Here is a 15,173-nt window from a genome sequence, read left to right on the forward strand (position 1 = left end):
CCCGCTAAATAACCCCGAGCAGAAGGATATTTTGTTTGCATTATCGATTGTTATTTGCACATTGCTATTTATTTTTGCCCGTGGGCGAACAGAGACGGCGCAGTCCGTTGCCTTTGAATCGTACTTAGAAGCGGGCCCTAAGAAACTGGGAAGGGATCAGCGCCGGGCGTGTGCGGGACGAGGCGGCCGCTCCGCCGCCACCTGTGCGCGGTGCAGGCGCTGCGGGGCGGGCGGGCAGCGGGGCCGGGGCCGGGGCTGGCTCCGCGCGGGGCGGGGCGGGCCCGGCCAATGCGGCGCCGCCGCCTCCGGGAAGCGCCCAATGGCGGCGGCGCGGGCGGGCCGGGCCGGGGGTGATCCCGCTGGGAGGGCGATCGTAGCGCCCGCGGAGCAGCGCGGCCGGTGGTAGGTGCGCGGGGCCGGGGAGCCGCGGGGAGCAGGAGGGGGCCCGTACTCTGCCTTCGGAGCCTCAGGGAAGGGGGGCCGCGGCTCGGGGCTGGCGGGCAGCGCTGGCGCGGTCGGAGCACTTCAGAAACTAGAGCCGAGGAGCCCTAAAGCGAAGGCAGGTGGCCCTGCCGGCGGAGCCGGGGCCGCCGCCTGCCCCTCGGTGCTTGCGGAGCGGGGCCGCCTGAGGTTCTTCTCCGCGCTCCGGCCCTTTCCCCGGCCGGGGTCGCGGCACCGCTCCCGGCCGCGACCCTGTGTACCCAGCGCGGACCCGTTCCCCTCGGGGCCGGCCTCCCTCAGGGCCGCTTTCCGCGGACCGTGCCGGTGCCGGGCAGCCGGCAGCCCTCGGTTTGCGCGGCTGTGCGCCTGCGAGCGGGTCGGTGCTCCTCGGCTGCGGAAGGGTTAACGCTCATTAGCAGCAGCGCGGGGAAGCTGCTCGTATCCACCTACCCCTCAGCTGCTCCATGTAATTACTCATGGTTTGGATTTTTTTCTTGCTTGTGTCCGCTGAATTGTGCTGCTTTTGAAACGCTTTTCTGCGGTTCAGATATTGCAAGGCAAACAGAAATCTCTCTCTCATCTTTCTGTTGTCGCGTTTGAATACGCTATGTTAAATTGTAGGTTTAAAATGCTCAAATTACACGTTTCCATGCAAAGTGGATTTTTGTGTTGATACACGATTAGACAGCCTTCTCTCTGCCCATTTGTTTAGTTCATGTGTTAAGTATTCTTTCTGTGCTGCATCTCCACTTTTCTCTATAGATTTTTGTTCATTGTTTTGTGGATTAACTTGTAATCAGCCTCAGCTTTTCCCATTTTTTCTTTCCTATGGCTTAATTTGTTTGAGACTTCAAGTTTCCAGAGACACAAAAGTTTTAAAAATGCTCGACTGCTTGACTAGATCGGGTGATGCTTTGCACCTCGTGTCTTCTCATACTGTAGTTGTGCCTTTTGCTGGGAATATCCTTAGAATAACATTGCAGTATTGGTTTGAGGGCACTTTTAGTATTGTCAAGGCAAAAATTTGGCAAACATTGACATTTCTTGTGAATCAGATACGAATCATTCTTGTCTCCTGTGAAATGTGTATTTTGCAAATTACTAGTCTGGGCAAGTAAATTTCAAACTACAGGTTGCTTGGAAAATTATTGTGTTCGCTAATTCTGGCATGTGACTCTGTTTTTGTTTTTGCTCTGCCAAGGGGATGGAAACATACCTTGCATTACACAGACAAGTGAGAGCTGGACTTTGCCTCAATATTGTACAGATAAACAGGTTTCTTTTAATAAAGTTTGTGTTATCACCAAAAAGCTTAAAGAGCAGCTTCCCACATCTCTATGAGATATATTATGCAAGACTATTCAACACATTAGACTTTCCTAAATACTTCATTTCTTAATGGCTAAGTTGTCTCTTCTCCAAGAATTTTCAGATTTGATTGATTATAATTTAAAGCAGTGTTCACTATGAATTACTGTGTTATGTGATGCTTTTTTCAGGTAAATCTTTGACCTTTTCTGTATATTATTAATGGCTTTTCATTATATTCCTATGATGCTTTAAAGTACGAAGTGAGTAGCAGTAACTTCCTAGCAGATCTAACATACAGATTTCCTTATATGTAGGAATACAGCTGGCAACTCTGCTCTTTTATAGTTTTGGCTTTTAAATTGTTTTTAAAATATCAGTGTCATCAGGAGCATAACCATGAAACTTTCCAGTAAGAAAAAAGGGTCAGATGTTTTTTTCTTTCACATGATGCAGTGTATCTCAGTTCTGACTAGTTGTACGCTCTTATAATTTGTGTCCTCCGTTATCATTAAGACCAGAACAGCATCCCTTGGTTTTTAACTGCAGAGCTTTCCTTGAGTTCCTTGCATCCCTCACTACACCAGTCGCGCAATTAATACTCTGTGCGGTTGATTTAGATTACAGTGCAAGCGATGCAAGGTAAAAAGGCAACAGCAACATCTCAGTAGTGGCCAACTCCCCATGTCGAGTCCTTGTTTGTGCCACCTATCTTGTGAAGAGCTAGCAGCTGGTACAGTTCCCTGGTTGGGAAATCCAGACTGTGTGTGGGTTGCAACCATATTGTGAGTGGGCTAAATGCACCATGTTTATAGAGTCCATAATTTTCAGCTATCTCAAGTCTGGCATCAGCAAGTGAAGATGAGAAATGGTATCTAAGTGTGTTACCAACCTCTCAAGATGTTTTGCCCTGCAAGGCTTCTGTTGCCCCTGAAGCAGTGACTTTTCCAGTCTGTGAGACAGTTTCCAAGGTGGCATCAGCTGTAAGGTCATGGCTTGTGGACTCTCCTGCTCTGACACTTGGCTCCTGGTAGCAGCCTTTCTTCTTGCAGCTTTCAAACAGGTACTGCACTGAGGCTTTGTGCACTAAGCTAACAGAATCAATTTTGTATTGTTGAAGCCCTGTTAAAGGCTCTTTGCAACACCATCAGCTTTCTCTGGAAGCTGGAAAACCAAACAGGTATGAGGAACTAAGCTATAGAACTATAAGGATTCAGGTGGTGGTGGAAGTCTTCTAACATAATCTTTGCCATCTAAAAGTTGTGTTTAACTAAGGCAATCACTTAAACTCAGCTAGGAAAGGACAACCTTCAAAAGGCAATTCTTGGCCAGTTTATCTGAGCTATTGGTTGCATTACCAAAATAAAAAGTATTCAGCTGCAAAACCAGGTTATTTTGTCCTCAGATGTCTTAGTGCATTTCTTTGGAGTCCATCATGACAGATGTTCTCTTACAGGATTGTGAACTCTGCTAATGGATGTAGTAACTTCACAAGTGGTTAACCTCAAGGAAGGAATGCCTGTCATTGGATGTGTTGGGTATGAGCATGTGTTCTCTTCAAGACTCTAGCTGTAATTATGGCCACAAAAATTTGAGTCCTAGGAAATTACAACTCAGCTTGTACATCTGGAAACTTCAGGGATTAAACCTTTGCTCCTTGAAGGTGGTGAAAGATTCACCAGGACCTTAAACAGGGCCAGAAATCCATCTACATGTGTCTATGTGGGTGAGACTGCTTCCCAGGAAGGGATTATGTATCCCCTATTGACTTCTGCCATCAATTTTCGCTGTCTTCTGAATGTTCAAATAAGGTGAATGGTGTGGAACATCCTATTTTTTCAAAACTGAAAAGGGAGTAAAATTTCAGAAATTATGATTGAAAAAAATTTAAAAGACACAGTCCTCTGACAATACCAGGGAACACACAGCAGTGTTCCAAATTTCTCTTCTTTTGTGAGAAAAAAACTATAGATGAAAATACATGAGTACATTATTTAGAGCAGGAATGCACTTTTAAAATGAATGTCCTGATCACCTGCATTTCTGCATCTAAAAAAAGATGCACATAAACTGATTCTGTTTGAGCAGAAGGAGGAGCTCATTTAATGTACTCGAAGTGCTAATGCAAATTCAGTCTACAGGATCATTTTGGAGATAATTGTTAGTAAAAAACCCAAAAAAGGTGGTGTGAAAGTTGTGCCCTTAAAGCTAAGTATTTCACTCTACCACTCAGCTCCTATTGGTAAGGTTTTATGCTGTTTACTAGTGTAAACTTAGGATATAGCCTCTTGACCAACTTGACCACCCATTTTTAAATTTGGTATAATTGTTATTATATATTGACAGAAAAAAAATTACAAGAAAAAGAATTAACATCTTAGAACAATATTGAAAGGCATAATAGCAGGCATCAATGCTAGGACAGTGTGCCCCTTAAAAAAACACAGAAACAAACACTGCTTTTTAAATAGGAAGTTATCTTAAAAAAGTAGGTTACTGGAATGTATAGCTTTCTTATACATCAGTTCTATAGAGATAGAGTTTCTGAAGGGAAGCTATAAAATTAAAGAGCTCTTGCTCTCATCAATCGTGAGAATTCTTCAATAGGTGGTTTTTTGACAGGAAATACTTCCCATAATGCTGAAAATATTTTTTAGCAGTGATAATGTAAGGTTTGTCAGTCACCTTCAGTGAAATGTCTAGAAATGTGTGTAAGACTTCCTTGAAGTTTACACCCTTAGATGTGAAAAAGACATGCAAGTCTAAGTTAGCTACTATATTCTTCTTGGAGGAGGATTCACCTCATTGGATCAGGCAAAGGACCCTGTGGAGATGTTGTGCTCCTTCTCCTGACTATAAGCAGAGCCTCAGGTGACTATCTCAGATGTCTGACTGGGTGTCTGGAGTTAAAGGAGGCGTGATTCATCTTGCTTTATTAAGGTAACTGGACTAAATGTCTCAGCACCACTCCTTCAGCTTGAAACAGAGGGCAGAACTGACCAGTGTGCTTCAGGAGCCTACAGAGATGCTCTAGTAGTTAAAAACTGTGCTGATATTCAAAGAGCAGTCAGTGTGCTCCAGAGCTGAGATTCAAAGTGGAGCTCCTGGTCCAAGGGCCAGCAGACCTGCCCAGTGAGCTAGAGAAAAAGGATGTCTTTTTGCTGAGCTGTTTCTTAATTCATTATGCTCTTTTAGGCCAAGTTTTAGTTGGCATTTATAGACATGAATATTTATAGAAACCAGTTCTCTCTGTGGGCTCTTGGGTTTGCCAGCTATGAAATGAAAGAATTATCTTCAATTTACTTTTGAAATAGGGGATGGCTATACAATACAGTAATTTTGCTATCTGAATCAGGGGTGTCTGGTGAACAGAAGGTACTATTTTGCAGAACTTCATGGTGGTTTTGTGGTTATGTGGATGATGGAAATGCATGAAAAAACATCTACTAAGCATTTTTGAAGAGAAAAGTATTACTAACTGCAAAGCTGAAATTAGAGCTGGTCAAGCTCCACAGCACAAGGCCTGTTTATTTTCTAACAGAGCAGTTTCAATTGAATAGCTGTAAGGAAGAATTTGGCCCATGAAGTTTAATGATTAGTTGCTGTTTAGTTGCCAGCTGCTCCTAATGACAGAAACTTGCCAACAGAATGCTCCTTTCTCTCTGATCCTTGCTAGGTTGTTTCAAGTTCACCACAGTTCAAGTATTTACCTGGCTAAAGCTTACATTCTATATATAAAAATTATACATGGTGGAAGCATCAGGTGCATGCTTCCAAATTTATCCTAAATTATCCAGTACATGAGTTTAGCATGAGGAATGCTCAGTTGATCTGTGCATGGATTACTTTGGGGGCATTCACAGCCGGAATCTCAAGTGTCACTGAAGAGGATAAAACTGAGATAGAATAGTCTTGGCAGATCTGGGCTTTTCTCTCCTAAATAACACATCTCTGACCTCTGCAATTGAATTGTCCAGTCTCTCTGAATGGAGGCAGCTATATTAGCTTACCACACTACATACAGGCTCAGAGCTTGACACCAGCATTCAACTCTTTTTTTCCCAGAAAAGTTTGCAGCTTCTCCCTGTATCCAGTCCAGGCTATTGATGTGAATGTGCTTGGAGCTGACCATTAAGAGATGATCTCGTGGAAGCCATGCAATAATGTTGGTATTAATTATTTGATGCCTTTTAGCATGAGGTGCAACCAGTCCTCCTTCCTGCAGTTGGTATCAGACTTACATTGTCTCCCTGTTGCAGCTTCCTCAGCAAAACACTGAGTGTAATAAAATACAAGTGCCTTGTGTTCTCCATATGCAAGAGGGGCCTGCATCTCTCACCCCTTGTACCTCTGCATCACTTAAAAGATCTCACCTAGATAGATGGCCCTGTGTCTTGGGTTCCTCTTTTGGAATGCAAAAGGCTGCCTGCTGTCTCACAGGCACTATCATCAGGGTGCTACCATAGACTACCACTTATTAGTGTGTGTTGGCAAAAACAAAACAGCCCAAAACCTCAATAAAACCAAACAACAAAAAGTGAAGGATTTTCTCATACCCTCTGTTCTACATCATGCTAGTATACTGTGCTTATCTTTTGACTTTCTATGTTTTGTTCAAAGTTCAAAACTTTCTTATGTTTTGACAACTAAACAAATACAATTGGGCACAAATGCATTAGACAGTACCATTGCAAACAAACTCTTCTTGTACTGTGTATGAACTTGACTTGTCAGGAACTTGGTTTCTACTTCAGATATATTTTTGGTAATATTTTATTAAAAACTGTGTACCTTTAAATTCAATCTTTGCACAAGCTTTTTTTTTTTTTTTTTCCTAGGGCTGTTTTTTCATTCTCTTGAAACAGGAGTAGCCATGCTAAAGGAATAGAACCATCATGTCTAATGGGCCTATATTTAGGCTGTCTGAAATAGAGAGTGACAACAAACATGATATTTGTGGGTTGCCCTGAAGGACTGCAGTGTCCTGGCATCACATTAAGTTGCATTTGACTCTTCAGACACTGGAAATGAGGAAAGACCGGTTGGATCATTGAAAGAATTTTCTGCTAGGGCAAGCTTGTTCCCTGTTCTATCTCCTCCAGAGTATTGGTTTTTGTCTGGCTTTAAATAGTCAAGCAGGGTTTTTTTAAACTGGGAGACAAGTTCACGTCTTAATGTTGCCTTTATCTATAACAATCAAGAAAGATCTCCTTTATAACAAAAACCCCTTTTTAAACTCTTCATTGGAAGGGTGCTGCTGATACAGACTAAAAGTTATAAAAGATGTCACATAGAAATACAATTATAGATAAATAATTTATATGTAAATAGTTGTTAGCTACATGGATATACAGAGAAGGCTTGAACAGAAGATGACTTTCTCACTCAGTGTTCCTAATGGCCCTTTTGAGCCAACATTCAGCTCAAGAAAACTTCTTTGCTTTCATTCAGGGCTGCATCACTTCCTCAATAGTCCTTGTCTTCCTGATGCTTGCACAGTTGGATTCTGTGTTTTTCTCTCACTCTGAATCTGTTCTCCCATTCTGTGCATACTCACAGCTCAGACGGATCAATGCCCATCCTCTCTGTAGGCATACAGCCTCCAGTGAAGCATCTCTCTAGAGAATTCAGTTCCTCCCTTGTCTTGAATGTGGCTAGTGTTTGAGGCCTTGACTTCTTTCCTTCTTTCTTTCTTGGAGATTTCTTTTTCTTTTTCTTTTTCTTTTTTTTTTTTTTTTTGGAGTTTCTTTTTTTTCCTCTTCCCCCAGCTTAGTCAAAATGAGAGTTTAACTGATACTGATTGATGGCAAATAATTGTACCCACCATCTTCACTGAAGGTGTTTTTACCCATCTTCTAGCATTTAACTTATTTGTAATCAGAAAATAAAGCCCTAATTTCATTTGTGCAGGGGAAACACTCCACAATGGAATTACCATCCTTACTGATGGAAGCAGGATCAGCTTTTGAGTTGTACAGTGAATATTTGAAATGCAGTAATTTGTTGCAATGCATATAAGCAGTGCTGGAAAGTTAATAATCTGTCACAACAGGAGGGCTTTTCATACAAGCCAGGCTGTGTGTTTTCTGAAGGAGTGTTGGTCATCCAGCATGATATTCCAGTAAACTTATGATAGCTTACTCCCTTCCCTGTTTCTTTTGTCATTAGTCCCAGCACAGAAGAAGGACAGTAAATAGGATTTTATGAGCTGTGTTCACTTCTTGATGGCTGTCTTCAGTGATGTCAGGCTACAATGGCACAGTTGGTTCTACAGTGATTAATTGTAGAACATTGTGCTTTTTGTTTTACTGAGATAACTTAAAAAACCACTTTTATCATCATCACAACAGCAAATAAAATACAGAAGCTTTTGGAGGGTTTGGTAAATGGAATACATCTGGCTAGCTTGTCTGCAGAATTTGAATGAGAACATATGAAAGCATCAATATCAGATGTGCAAACCAGGTCACTCAGTGGGAATTTTCTTTTGAAACACACATTCCTTGTATGACTCACTTTTTGAGGTTTGAAAGAAGAAATAAATTCTTAAACACAGTTCCCTCCACACACTGTGGATTGGAGCATCAATTTTATAGTATCGTGTTGTGCAATAGTTGTGACCACTCCAAAGTCACCATCTTGAAGCAGAGAAGAATCTGTGGCACACAGAGTGGGCAGGTGTTGAAGTCTGGGCTCTGGATGCTGCTTTGGACTTCTGCCCTGTGAAGGCCTTGAGAAAACAAGAGTAGCAAGGACCCTGAACCCACCCTTTCCTAAGGGGATGTTAGCAACTTCTCCTCCCTTACTGCATTTATTTCCTGTAGTCTATTATGATTACCAAGAGAATTTTGCTGAACAAAGTAAAACCTGAGCTATTCTAGTCTTTGGGAGGAAAAATCTTAAATTTGTGGTTTTTTCTTCTGTTTTTTCCCCTGTTTATAAAATATTGACTGGGGGGGGGGGGAAGTGCCAGATTTTAGAGATGCAAATATTCTGCTAAACAAATTGCCACATTGCCTCTTTCCTGTCATCTTGTCCCAGTCTAGTTTTATTGCACTGTTGCTCTGTATGGTAAGAGAAGCATTTTTCTGATTGTTGCCTCAGATTCTAGTTTGAGTTGAAAGCTTGGCAGTTTGGGAAGTTGTCCTTCAAGTTCCCATGCAATTACATGACTTCAGTTACACTTTGAATGAATCATGTACCCAGAGTGAGCTATACTGAAAGTCCTGAGATGCAGAACTTCTCTTTTCCTGCTGTGACTGGTGATGTGAACTATCACTGTCAAACATTTTGTCTCACATCCTCCTTTGGTTTTAGCTTGCTTTATATTTCTTCTAATAGTAAAAATAAATAAAAATACTTTAAAATTCCTATTTTGTTTTGCACTGCTGGTCTTCTGCAGTGTCTTTCTACATTTCTCATGATTTTAGAATACAAGTAATAGAGGAGGTTGTACAGTTTATCTCCAGCATCAGACTTTGAATCTCTGTCTCTCATTATGAGGCATCCAGAATCCATGAAGTATTTCTGAGGCATGGCCTTGGCAGGAGAGACATTATTGCCCTCTGAACTGCCTAAATATGCTGATTTTGCCTGCAGGAGAGCATTTTAGGTGTCCTCTCTCTGTGGAAAACAGAGGAGCTTCTGTGGCAGATAGATTTTGGTGCACAAAAAGCAGCTGTTGACCTTCCAGATATTAGCCTTGACACAAATATTCCTGGGGGAGATGATTGTGACTTTCTTACCAATGCATCCTGTACAGATACATCTCCTCTCTTACTGTCACTAATTGTGAATTTCCAGGAAATCTGGGATGTGTGTTTGTGGCCTATACTTTTATGTGTGCTGGTTGTGCTGGAGAAAATAAGGTCATTCCAGGTCACCTCAGCTTTAACACTGCTTCTGCCACGGACTTGCAGTGTGGATTTAGGCAGATCACTTTGTATCTGCTGGAATAATTGGGAATGGTCATTAGGGTGGCTGCAGTGGGTCCTGGGCTCAGGCAGACCACCAGTCTGCTTTTCTGTCATTGAGTGCCAGACAGCTCTAGTCACCTTCAGTACCTCACTCCACCTTGCCCCATCTCTGTCCCAAATCACCAGGAGACAGCACTGATGACCTCCCTTGTAATGGCACAAGGGGGATCTGCTCTGGCTCTGCAGACACAGCAGGCTCTTGTTACCATTTACTCAGGTGTAACCCATAATGGGAAAAGCCATCCTTTCTCCCAGGGAGGCTGCAGGAGTTCCATAAGGCACATCCATTTGTCTCCCTTTGGGCCCTAATGCTTCCTTTCGTATGGTGAGTTTTTGTTTGTTCTGCTGTTGTGTGTGTGTTACACGCACCAGGTAATGACTGAGTTTTTTAAGCTGCATCTGAAGTCATGGAGCTCATATAAGAGCATGTATCAGAATAAGTAAAACTGGTCTAAGATCTAAGACAAGAGTTTTATCAGAGACTCTCTCAGGGCAATTTACAAGCTGCAGAGCTGTGTATGTGGAGAAAATATTGTCAATATTACGAATACCATAATCAACCAAATGTAACTTTATTCCTGTCATCATCTAGGTCATTCATAAGGTAAACTTACCTCAGGCATATAGGCAGAGGTTGATAAAATTATTTTTTTCAGTAAGAATGATATCTAAATCCACTTCCTTTATTTAATTTGGTTTCTCAAGTTCATTGTTTTGGTTTATTTTCCTGTTGTTTAGCACTGTGTTTTGTTTATGCTGTTGCACCTTGAAGTACTTGGGACTGGCTTTTGATGCTGGAGAACAGAGTTGCAATTTGGAGTTTGTTTATTATTCAGCTCATGATGTGCTGATGGTCAGTGTTTATTTACAGGCCAAGCCGAGAGGAAGAACCATGAGCTCTCTCTCACTTGGAAAGTTTCCCAAGGCAGCAATCATTCCTCACTTCATGCTACCAGAATAGTTTCATGTGTACAGGTTTGCCAAACACATGGTCAAGATAAAATTACTTATTTCTCCTTGAGGCTTTCCTGGTGGGAGTGAAGCTTGTTTGTTACAAGAAAAGCCCTGGTCAGAGTCTTTCCTTTTCTTACTGTCCCTTTGGCTTAGTTTCTTTTCTCTTCTAAGTGAAATTTAACAGCTTGTCTACTTGTTTTCCCACAATGGTCTCCTACAAAACCAAATGCAAGCCACTGTAACCAGTCAATGTTTCAGTTCCTGGAACTGAAGGGAATGTATAAGCAAGAAAAACAGAATCACTGTATGGATTACAGGATTTTTTTCAATAGTATTGCTATGTAAGGCAATAGAGTCTATGCACTTAGCACAAGCTTGCTGCTGATATATTTGGAAAACAAGAAAGCAAACAACTGAATTTCATTCTCAGTGTTTTTATCCTGATTTTTTTCTCCTGTTTTCCTATATAACTGTAACCTAGTAACTCTAGGTAGTGATCAGAAAGCCAACTGCAGCCTGCATCATATGGATGTAACTTGAAGCAATTGGAGAAATGACCTTAGTGCTTAAAATTATTAACTGTGCCAAGCTGTTTCTTCTCAGCAGAGATGAAATCTACTGAGAAACTGTTTGAGTTTGCTGTCCAAACACATGAGTAATTAAATACTTGGAATGGTATGTTTACAAAAACACCATGCAATTACAGATACTTCTGAAATCCATTACTGATACTTCTGATACTTCTAAGCATCAACCATGTCACAAACATTTCTACATACCAACATTAGTACTGTTGGTGTTTGTACTCACAAAGTGTGTAAAGGTCCCTCCTAAAGTGAGGGCTCATTGTACAAGGTGCTAGGTGTCATACTTCTGGATAATTATGTGTGTCCTTCTCAAATACATGATTTTGGTTTACCAAGATAAAGGGAGAAGGACAATGCTATTCCTTTCATCTGTTGCTGGCGTGGAGTTGTACAAAAGGACAGATGTGTAATCACATCACAAGAAGGAATGGCTGTAGTCTGTGAATTTACATAGTTTTGAAATAAGAGGTTTCTAGTTATCGAAGCAGTTCTGTCATTTTAGAATAAACCTTCATCAGTTTTCAGAAGGGCTTGTATAATCAAAACACTGATGGGACTAAAGAGACACAGAGTTTTGTTCCAGCTCTATGATCTCTACCTCCTGGAGACCTGGAAATAACTGTCACCTGCTTGCCACTCATATTTACATGCACCACTGTGAAACTGTAACGTGAAAAAGGGACACCTGAAGCAGAAATTTCAGCTTCTTAGAGAGGTTTTTTTCCTCATGGTCAGGTCACTGCCTTGGAATTGATGGTAAGGATCATTGGGGTGAATAAGTAAAACATTGTATTTACTGTGTAATAGTAGGAAACAAACTTCTGATTCACTTCTTTTTTTTTTTTTTTTAATACCAAAAATCTGATAAATTAGCTTACTTTTTTTAACCACTTCAGCACTAAATGCTTAGTGCACATAATAACACAAATCCAGAAGTAACGATCTAAACAATCCTGTTAGTGTAGACAGAAAAAGGTTGCTGGTCTGGCCTGGTAATATCTTATTCCAAGAAATGTGTTTCCATCTGCTCATATTTGGACTGTGCAGCATAAACTTTTGATTTAATTGTAGCTCACTTAGAGTTTAGAAGATCCATTTGCTCTTAGTCCTAGTAGGCTCCAAAGTTCATTCCTCTAGGAATAGCCAGAGATGTTTGAGATTTCTGAAGAACAGGAAGGAACGCTCTGAAATTCACTTGCAGAGTACTCACTGCAGTGTTTAAATAGTGGTGCTAGCTGCTTTGGTGCAGAGAGGATTCAGGGTTACCCACAGTTCAAATGGTTCCTCTGCAGAGATTTACCTCTGTAGTGGTTCTGCAGATTGCAGCATCGTTGTGTTAACTGAATGCACAGTGGCACGGGTGTTGTGCTGGCTGAGGCCCATTGGTTCACACTGGGATGGGCTTAGGTCTTTCTTGAAGGAGGATTTTGGAGAGTGAATGAGAGGTGAAGTTTGTGGATGAAGTATTTTTTCCACATAGTCTGCACAAGTGTTAGCTCTACATGATTCATAATTCTGTACAGGCATTTAGGTCAAGGGGTGGGATTGAGGATCTTTGGTGAATGTTGAAAGAATGCAAAATTATATCTTTTTCTTTTTTAACCTAACATATGCATCCTCAAAATGCCTCTGTTCTGAATATCTTTGAAGTTATAAGTTACTCAGACTGCCTTTCTTCCCTTTCAGGCTGCTTGTCTAAAGGGCGTGATAACCCTGATAAGTCAACACAATCTCTTTTATTTACCAAACTGGGAAGTCTCTAGAAAATTCCAGTCATGGGAAAGTTGTGAAACCCTCAATGCACAGTATTCTGATGCTTTTCTGGGCTTATAATGATTACTATCCATTTTAAAGTGCTAGTTTTGCTGTCTGGTACTAAGTGGATTTTAAGAATTTTATTTGTCACAGGGCAGTAGGGTACTAGAGGAAATCCATCTTAAAATAATGGTGTAATTCTCCCACATATCTGTACTGCTGAAACAGTCCATTTTCTTGCCTCCTTTCATATCTTTCTTCCCCTTGAAATTAAAAAGAAAAAGAAATTTAAAAATGAGCTCTGCTGGTCTCTGTGCATACAGGGCAGGGTAAACTGGTTTTTTTCTTCATTTCCTGCCACTTCATGCTTCTGTCAGGACTTTTCCAGGAGAAAGGGCAGGTCAGCATCCAGTTTTCTGAGAAAAGAAAACTTAGTTACAGATATTTAAACAAGACCAAAACAAACAGCTTAATTGGTCACATGAGGAAAACAAGACACCAAGGTCATCCTCTCCTTCCCTTATATGGCCTCCAGATGACCCTAAACATCTGATTTTTTTTTTCCCTTAGCTTGCTTCTATGTTTAGCTTTGTAGTTTCTATTAACAGCACCCAGAATAGCTATTATTCAGGGCAGGCAGGTGTACCTGCCCACACTGCATGGAGACAGGGCTCCTGCCATGGCAGTGGAGGAAAAGGGGCTCGAGTGCTGCTGTTCCTTGCAGGAGGGAATTTGCTGTGTAACAAGGGTGAGATGTGCAGGGTGACTGGTTAGGGTTCATAGCCTCTGGAAAGTCTATGGCAAGGGGGGGGTTGGTCCTATGACAAATTGCATTTAACCATCAGGATTATCTCTGAGGATCCTCTTTTGTGTTTGCAGGAAATGGTACATTTTGCATTCTATTCTGCTCAAAAAGATTCATCTTCAGACAGGAATTCTAGTTGTCAGGCAGGTTTGTGACTTCTGAACTTTTGAGGTTTTCAGCTCTTTCTTGACTGCTGATCTGCCTTCAGCTGACAAAGGACTTTGTGGCCCTGAGGAGAATAATAATATTGGAAGCTATTTAATGATCTGTTTCCTTCAGAAATGCTTAAAGATTGAATGCATTTAAATATGTCTGCTTTTTAGGCGCAATTTTGTTAATATGGGGTAAAGTGAAGTCTCGGTGAAGTATCTGTTCTTGTACACTACCATGAAGTTTCACCCTGAAAAACCCTTTAGTTAGGTGAGAGACAGGAGGCCAAGAAACGCTGCTTAAAGCTTTTTCAAATAGGTCTGAGTTTCAGTATTTTCAAGTACTTCAACACCATGGCAACAAGAGCTTCAATGCTTGAGATAATTGGGGACAGAATTAGCATATTTCCCTAGGAAGAGTCTTCCGAGAGTTTTGAAGTGGTTTGCAAAACTGGGGTGGTCATGGTTTCCAGTCAGAGAGAATTTCTCTGCCTGGACCTGACTCTCCCAGTTTCTAGCTAACAACCAGAGCACTTTCCAGTGCTCCATTCCATCTAGCAGATTCACAGATCTGTGTGAGATGCATACTGTTCAAGGGCCTACTAAATTCAGTTTTCACATCTGTGAAAACATTTGCTGAGCTACAGCAAAATCATGCTTAACTCTGGACAAGGTCTAAGATGTTTTTTCAAATTAAATGTGAAGTTCCAGTCAAGCAGCAAAGTAGAAGGTGCATCTGGATGAGAGGGCACCTCTCTATACCCAGATCATGATGAGAGTCATTGGCCACTCATCCTCATTCCAGAATCAGCTTCATAAATGTTATTGATAATGAAATGTGCAATTTATTGCTTGCTCTGCCACGGGATTAGACATTGATGGCAGCAAGGTGGGCAAAGACATGTTGATAGCTTGGAGTGGGGATTAAGTTACATCATAATCAAAATTTGCTAAACCTGGGAGAATCTCCTCATCTGCTCTTACTGGGATTACGAGAGGTGTGGCTCCTTGAGTAGGGACGAAAACGTTCGTTTTGGTGATGGACTGTTTTAACATGAAGATGATTGCTTTATATGAAGGAGTTGCTCAAGTGTAACCCTCCTCTAAACACAGGTGACGTTCCTGTCTCAAAGGTGGTAGTGCTTTGACAGTACTGTGACTGTGGTACATAAATTGCTTTAACATTCTATATTGTAAA

General features: G+C 41.4%; 1 protein-coding gene across 3 annotated transcripts in view; it reads left to right on the forward strand.

Annotated features, from left to right (window-relative positions):
* The first annotated feature begins 261 nt into the window (after window positions 1–261).
* STON2 (stonin 2) overlaps window positions 262–15,173 on the forward strand; it is a 65,244-nt gene continuing 50,332 nt past the window's right edge. Inside the window, exon 1 of one of the 3 annotated variants that reach the window (XM_074542524.1) lies at window positions 262–402. The gene's annotated coding sequence lies outside the window, so the exon portion shown is untranslated. Of the gene's footprint in view, window positions 407–776; window positions 908–15,173 lie in introns of those variants that run through there. The other 2 variants (XM_074542525.1, XM_026792145.2) reach the window with 2 other exon arrangements.

Source organism: Zonotrichia albicollis, chromosome 6 (genome assembly GCF_047830755.1).
Source record: "Zonotrichia albicollis isolate bZonAlb1 chromosome 6, bZonAlb1.hap1, whole genome shotgun sequence".
In the NCBI taxonomy this organism is placed as follows: Eukaryota; Metazoa; Chordata; class Aves; order Passeriformes; family Passerellidae; genus Zonotrichia; species Zonotrichia albicollis.